At 53.6% G+C, this 7,910-nt stretch overlaps 1 protein-coding gene across 2 annotated transcripts in view; it reads left to right on the top strand.

The window, feature by feature from the left end:
- The first annotated feature begins 3,999 nt into the window (after positions 1-3,999).
- Positions 4,000-7,910, top strand: part of DNAJC5 (DnaJ heat shock protein family (Hsp40) member C5) — a 35,855-nt gene continuing 31,944 nt past the window's right edge. Inside the window, exon 1 of one of the 2 annotated variants that reach the window (XM_025865022.2) lies at positions 4,000-4,231. The gene's annotated coding sequence lies outside the window, so the exon portion shown is untranslated. The remainder of the gene's footprint in view (positions 4,232-7,910) is intronic. The other variant, XR_003206465.2, reaches the window with a different exon arrangement.

The following is a 7,910-nucleotide window of genomic DNA, read 5'->3' as shown; positions in this document are numbered from 1 at the left end:
GAGCCGCTTGGAAATCCTGCAAGCATCTAATTTCGTTGCGGTTACACCCGAGCTGTGAGGGACTGGAAAGCCACAAGTATCCCCCAGTCAGGTGCAGAGTCTCAGCTGGAGGAAGGCCACTGAGCGGGCAGTGGGCATCGTAAGTGAGTCCCATCCTTACACCCCCTACCCACACAGGTGGGACCATATGAACAAAGGTAAATGACAGCCTTGAACAAACAAAGTAACTGTCAAGTGAAGCTCTCCTGAATTAAGGTGGCACAGATGAAATGGGGTGATGGGGCCCTCACAGCAGGGACGGAAGGCTCCAGTCAGGAGGGTCGGCAAACAGGTCAGCTGCCACGGGAGGCCTCAGGATGTGTGCAGGGGCCTGGTGGAGCAACCGAAGGCAGTTTGAGGACTCCTTTGTTAACACTGTCTGCAAGATTCAAAAGTGGATCCAGTCCGTGCTCAGAAACAGGCTCTGGTTCCCCACCCGTCACCTGCCCGCCCTCTGTGATGACTCTCTTTTTTTCAAAGATTTTATTTATTTATTTGAGACAGAGACACAGAAAGAGAGCACGAACAGGGGGAGAGCAGAGGGAGAGGGAGAAGCAACCTCCCTGCGGAGCAGGGAGCCCGACACGGGGCTCGATCCCAGGATCCTGGGACCATGACCTGAGTGGAAGGCAGACGCTTAACGACTGAGCCACCCAGGTGCCCTGATGACTTTTTTTTTTTTTAAGATTTTTATTTATTTGAGAGAGAGAGAGCACATGAGAGGGGGAGGGTCCGATGACTCTTTTTAAGATTTTATTTATTTGAGGGGCGCCTGGGTGGCTCAGTCGGTTGAGCGTCTGCCTTCGGCTCAGGTCATAATCCCAGGGTCCTGGGATCAAGTCCCGCGTCGGGCTCCCTGCTCAGCGGGGAGTCTGTTTCTCCCTCTGCCGCTACCCCCCTCACTTGTGCTCCCCGCCCCCGTCAAATGAATAAATAAAATCCTTAAAAAAAAAATTTATTTGAGAGCACAAGCAGGGGCTCGATCCCAGGACCTGAGATCATGACATGAGCTGAAGGCAGACGCTTCACCGACTGAGGCCCTCCCCCCCCCCCCGTGTCCCTGTGATGAATCATTACTTGTTCATCCTTTATTTCTTCATGAAAAGGCAAGCAAATGTGAACGTGTATTCTCATTCCTTTCCCTTTATTATTCATAAGACTGTGTTCCTGTGCTCTGCTTTTCCTTAATGCCATGCCCTGGGGTGCTAGCCATACCCACCCCTAAGGCCCTTTGAGGGAGACCCATCTTTCTGCTGGCCTGGTATCCATATGTGTCCATTCCTGCTGTTGTGAGTGTTCCGGTGGTCAGCGCCTTTACTGGGAGCATCCCACTTCCCTTTGGGATCAGAGAGCAGGCTTGCTCCAGGTGTAATAGCAGGGAGGGCTTAGTAACTTGACGTTGTATGAACTATGCACTCCACACGATAGTCCAGGACAACAGTCAGCTGGTATAAAGGGTGAAAAGCACGTTTATCTTCATTTATTTTGGGAATGGGTTCAATGAGGTTTTTTTGTTTTTGTGGTGGTTTTCTTTTTTTAAGTAGGCTCCACATTGGGTGTCCCAACATGAGGCTTGAACTCAAGACCCTGAAATCAAGACCTGAGCTGAGATTGAGTTGGACGCTTAACCAACTGAGTCACCCAGGCGCCCCATGTAGTCTTCATTTATTAATATTAAAATATTCTGTGGGTAAGAATCTATGAGGCTTTGTGGGATAGAGGAATCTGATGTGGACCCACTTGCAAAGCCCCTGAAGGGCTTTGCAACTCCATTTGTTGGGGAAGACAAGGTATTACCTTACATAATAGACGTGTGTGAGGTGAGCTTTCAGAGCTTGGAGGACCAGAGCAGGTGGTGGGGCAGGTAGGAGCAATGGCACCCTTGGGAGGAGCTGCTGTTGGAGGGTGAGGATAAAGGTCCGCCTCGCCTGAACAAGGGGCACAGACAGCACGGGGGCTGAAGACAGCCACTGTCAGCATTTCACAGGTACCTTTTCTGTTTTATTTTCTCTGAACGGGTTGGATTGCTTATTTATAAACACCCTTGTAAGGATGAACTTTTTACATCATGTATCTTGCTCATTTACCTTCAGGAACTAACTCAAGAATTTTTTATGCTGTTATGTAGCCTTTGTATACATTTATTTATTTGACAGCAAGAGAGAGCACAAGCAGGGGGAGGGGCAGAGGGAGAGGGAGAAGCTCAGGCTCCCCACTGGGCAAGGAGCCAACTCAGGGCTCAATCCCAGGACCCTGGGATCATGATCTGAGCCAAAGACAGACGCTTAACCAACTGAGCCACCCAGGAGCCCCCTTTGTATACATTTTTAATTACTGTTCCGGGGCGCCTGGGTGGCTCAGTCGATTAAGCATCTGACTAGATTTCGGCTCAGGTCATGATCTCAGCGTCGGTGAGATCGAGCCCTGGGTCAGGCTCTGCACTGGGCATGGAGCCTGCTTAACATTCTCCCTCTCCCCTTCCCCCTCCCTGCCCCCTCTCTCCCTCTAAAAAATAAATGAATAAAAATAAATAAACCCACAAAACTATACTGTTCCATTTGAGTGTGCTTGTATAGTTGCACAGGTTTTTGTTTTCACTATTATAAGTAACACCATCAAGAGCATAAAACTTTTTCTGTATTTGGGAACATTTTCTTAGGAAGAATATCCCTAAAGTGGCACTACTAGATCAAGGGGGGACTCATTAAGGCCTGGCTCATTCGTGTTTGCAGCTTCCAACACAGGCTGATACTGGTACCGGGTCCGTTTTATTCTTTCCTTCCTCCTGTGATTCTGTCCTGGGATCCTCCATGCTCTTGAGTCAATAGACAGTATTAATCTGGCCTTTTCTCCTTACTGTCTGCTCGATGTTGCAGTTTACTGACTACCAGGAGACTTCCTGAGCTCCCAGCGCGGTGGCAGGGAGGTGTAAGAAGAGGGCAGAGGTGGCTAGGGGTCCGAGCTTGTTGGCAGAGAGCCTGGATTTTGCTCGGGTGTCTTAGGAGGCCTTGGATGTCATCAGGTTTCTGTTGGAAGAAGACAACTCCGCTGAACGGAACATGGCCATGGGCACGAGTGGAAGCGAGGAGGCAGAGCACTGACCAAAAAGATCTGTTTGGGTGGCTTCTGGATGAAAACTGGCACGTGCCAGTGGAGCAGACACAGCAGGCACCGAATAAATGGTAGAACTGTTTTCGGTGACGGAGTGACAGCGAAAGGGGGCAGGAAGGCCTCCCCTCCCAGGTGGCCAACAGGATGAGCAGAAGCCCTACCTGGATGGGGAAGTGAGTGGACGTTGGTCCTCCCGCTTTCCCACGCCGCTGTTTGAAGGCGATTCTGGGAGGGTGGCTGGACAGTGGCGGTGGCACTTCAATGATTGGGCAGCGGGATAAGGAAGTCCCATCCCTGAGCTCCAGAGAAGAGCAAATGCGAGTCCCTAACAGTGGCCCGAGGAAAGGGGGCGTCGGTCTCCGGGTCATTTCCCACCAGCTCCCTCTGCCGTTCTTTGATGAGGACAATGACATGTTATCAGTCTTAACGTATGGCGCTGAGCAAACTCAGCTGCAACACAAGGCCCCGCACTCCTTTCCCGCGGCTCACCGCATCACCTGTCCGCGCACCTGAGAGCACAACCCGCCCTGGCAGGAGGCTCCGCCCCCGCGCTTCGGTCCCGCCCCTGCCGGACGGCAAGCGCTTCCGGCTCCGCGGTGCGAGCTCCGCCCACAGCTCCCGGGGCTTCCGTTCCTGGGCTGTCACTTGGGGCTCCGCCCCTGGGCTGTCGCTCGAGGCTCCGCCCACGCAAGGCGTTTCGGAGCCTCCGCGGCTGTCACTTGCGGCTCCGCCCTATATGGGCGGAGCCCCCCGCCCCGCCCCCAGCCTAGCGCTCTGGGCGCGTGCGCGGCCTGCCCCGTCCGCGGCTCCAACCTGCGGAGCCCACGTTCCTCCGGGGGCGCGCGCGCCTGTGCGGGTGCGTGCGTGAGCGTGCGTGAGCGTGCGCGTCCCCGCCGCCTCTGCCGGTGCTGCTCCCGCGCCCTCTGCCGCCGCTGCCCCTGCCCCCGCCGCCGCAGCCGCCGCCGCTCGGGGTCCCCCAGACGCAGCCCCGGCTGAGGACCGCGTCGGCCGGCTGCCCAGCAGCGCCGCGGAGCTGAGGAGCGGAGCCGCGGAGCCGGCGGGAGGGCGGGCGGGCGGACAGGTGAGCGCGCGGCGGGCCCGACGGGCCTCCGGTCAGGCCAGGACAGTCAGCGCGGGCCGCGGGGGTCTGCAGGGGGCGCGGAGTGAGGGGCCAGGGGGCCGCGAGGTGAGGGAACCGCGGGGCGCGGGGCGGCGCGCCCGCGGTTGGAAATGGCGGCGACCCTCCCTCCGGGCCGGGGGGCGCAGGGCGGGGGCCGGCGGGGGAGGGAGCTTCCCCTGAGCGTCCGCTGTGGCGGCGGGGCCGGGTGGACGCTGCGGCCTGGAGAGGGGGCCGGGCAGAAGGCGCGCCTCCCGCGCGGTCTAGGCCCCGCGCGAGCCTCGTCAGGGGTGACCCGAGGGGTCTGCGCCGGCCGACCGCTGCCGGGGTGCTCCCTGGGTCCGCAGTTGGGTCGGGGCACGACCGGGTCTGGGCACAGCGCCGCGGAGCAGCCCGCGTTCCCATGTGGGTGGGTAGGTGGGGCCGCAGTCCCGGCGCGGGGGGGGTCTCACGGTCTGCGCCGAGCTCCCTCGGTCCATCCCCCATTCTGCCGGCTCGCGGTCAGCGCGCGGCCTTTCCTCCGCCCCCACTGTCCCCGTGACCGACCGGAGGGTCTCTTCCTTCCTGGGGGGGGGGCGGGGGGAGGGTGGTTGAAAAGCGCTGCTTTGAGGGAATCGCATCCTCTGGTCCCTGGGTCATTATGTTATAGCTCGGGGGATTGACATTTGTTCCTTAATGCGCTGTAAATTAATCTTTTAGGTTAAAATCATTTGGTTTGCAAAAATAATGTTTTATCGAGACAGGATTTTAAGCAGTGCTTTGTTGTATTGTAGTCTTTGAGGAGACAGTATTGAGAACTCATCCGTTCAGGTTCTAACTTGTTTGTGTAAAGTGGCTGGATTCAGAGCTCCCTTTTTCATGTGCCTGACATGATTTCTCAAAATCCAGTTGTGTCATACAGGAAAAGGAAGCAAAAGTTTCAGTTTTATTTTGTGTTTTCAGGTTTAGGTCTGATAAGGAACATTTTACTTGCTGGTCATGGCCTAATGGGCCCTGTGTTTGAATTGTTAGACACCTTTGTCCTTAATTAGTTGTCTGTTGAAAAAAAAAATCTTAATGCCAAAAACAGTTATATTGCCCCAGCCATTAACATGGTTGCCTAAAGGCAAAACTCGAGCCAGTGCTTCTAAGACTTTATGTTCGTTTATTTGCTTCTTTCTTATTAAATATCCTGCTGAGTTTCAGGATTGAGTAATCTGTTAAACAGGAGATGAAATTGGAAGCCAGGATTTAAGGGCTTTGGGAAACTTTATCATTTAGTGTGTGCTGTCCTCCCTTCACCCGTGTCAGGGTTCTGGGACTTGGGGCAGCTCCTGATGGCACGTGGCCAAACCAAGAGCTCTAGGAGCTGGTTCTGGCTAGCTGACTGTGTGGCTGATCTGTTTGTGTGATCCACATGGCCTTTCCCCCCGTTGGTCATTGTGGATGGTCATTGTTGACCAGCACGGGACTACCAGGGAGATGTGTGTTGCAGGACCCTCAGAGCCCAGCCCCCTTTGGCCCTTGTCTAAGCAGAGCACCCAGGGCTTGTGTGGTGAGCAGACAGACAGGCGTGTGGTGGATTCTCTGAGCCGTGCTGAGGGACTGGCTCCGCTGTGGAGCCAGTGTGGCCTCTGGGATGCCTGTCGGGCCTCTTCCACCCCTCTGTGACCAGCCTCCTACCTCTGGCCCTCTGACTCACCCTCCCCCTGCCACGGCAGCCTTCTTGCTTGTCTCTCAGCAAATTCTGTGTCCTCTGGTCTGCCCGGAACACTCACTTCCTCACCCTCACACTCCATGGGACCAGGCCTTCCCTGACTACCCTACACAGAATTTCAGCTTACCACCTCCTGTTTCCTGTCTCCCTTCCCTCAGTTTTCCTACAGCATTTGGTTTGTTTAATATATTTATTACATTTGCTATTTTACTCTGAGATGAGGTCCATAGGGAGTCTGTTTCGTGTAGAGAACTGTTGCTGGCACATCCCCAGGAAATACTTGTTGAATCAGTGATAGTGATGAGCTTAGTGACTCCTGTGCAGCACAGTGACTTTGTCCCTGGGAGTCACTGGGAGTGAGTATTGAGCACTTACAGGCTCTGGGTTCTGAGGGAAGTGTGTGGCGAGCCACTTGCCCATTGGGAAAGGACAGCCAGTTACACATCAGAGGGGCGCTTGAGACCTCCCTCTAAATCTTTTTTGCAATTTCTAAGGTAAATTATTTCAAAATAAAAAGTTTTTAAAGTCAGATCTGGTAATAATGCTTCTAGAAATTTTGTCTTTGGTTACTCTCTTCCCTCCCCCCCCCCCGAAAAACCCCACATGCTAGTCTTAATACTTGGTGACATTTGTTGGTTAAGTGGATTGAGATGGAGTAATCTGTTAGAAGAACTACATGGAGTGAGCCTCGGCCTGAGACTTACTGCTGTGATGCTGTACAGAAGCAGGCTGAGTCTTGCTTGTGAACTGAAGGACTCTGGAACCCTTCACCTCATGCCCCTGTTAGAATGAGGGAATTCTCTTGTGTTTCTAAGAGTGGTTCTATTAATTAAGGTGGTGTAGACATTGAAAGGATGCTGTATGTGTCTTAGCCATTTTTGTTCTTGAGTCCTCCAGCATGCAGTGGATAGGTAGCACTGTGCTCAGCTGGGAGCTACCCTGGAGACCAGTGCCTTGCTCAGTGTCAGACTTGGAACTTGAAAATTTAGGCCTTCTGTACCAGTTCCTCTACTGACTGCCTACCTGACACCACTATGCAGAATCCCCTGACATGTACCCCTGCTGGATGGTGCATCTTTAGAACCTAAATGTGAGGCGCTCACATTGGTCCTGGGGTATAGTAGACGCTCAGTAGCTGTTTGTTGAATAAATGACTAAATTGCAGCGGAGCTGGGGGTCATGATAAGATAGAATATTGTCAGGCACGCCTGGGTGGTCAGTCAGGGAAGTGTCTGCCTTTAGCTCCGGTCATGATCCTGGGGTCCCGGGATTGAGTCCTGAATTGGGCTCCCTGCTCAGCAGGGAGCCTGCTTCTCCCTCTCCCTCTGCCTGCCACCCTCCTTGCTTGTTCGTACGCAAGCATGCTCTCTTTCTCTGTCAAATAAATAAAATCTTTTTTTTTTTTTAAATAGCGTTGGGGCTCCTGGGTGGCTCAGGTCATGGTCCCAGGGTCCTGGGTTCAAGCCCCGCATCGGGCTCCCTGCTCCGCGGGAAGCCTGCTTCTCCCTCTCCCACCCCCCTGCTTCTGTTCCCTCTCTCGCTGTCAAATAAATAAATAAAATCTTTAAAAAAAGAATTTTGTTTAAGGTGGGAGTTGCTTCTAAAGTCAGGGAGTAAAATGAGCACAATATACACAGATACAAACACCGTTGAAAAATTCCTTAACTCCGTTATAAAGTAGCCTGTACAGTTTTGGGGTATATAATGCTGTAGGCAAACAATGTCTCATCCAATGAGGGCAGCCAGTTTTCCAGTCAAGAGACAGACAGACCCCTGTGTCTTCTGGGGACTGGTGTCAAGATTGATGACCAGTCTTTGCACAAGTGGAGAGAGGCTCTTAGCCCTCAGTGGTGCTTTCATGAGTCTCTGGGTGCTCTGGGAATAGCAGCTCAAACTACAGTATTCCTCAAATGAGGCTTATGATGATGTTGTGATTGGGTCGTTAGA

This window comes from Callorhinus ursinus, unplaced genomic scaffold (genome assembly GCF_003265705.2).
Source record: "Callorhinus ursinus isolate GAN/ISIS: 27379988/994484 unplaced genomic scaffold, GSC_fseal_2.0 scaffold89, whole genome shotgun sequence".
Taxonomy (NCBI): Eukaryota; Metazoa; Chordata; class Mammalia; order Carnivora; family Otariidae; genus Callorhinus; species Callorhinus ursinus.
This window is presented reverse-complemented; position numbering and strand designations above follow the sequence as displayed.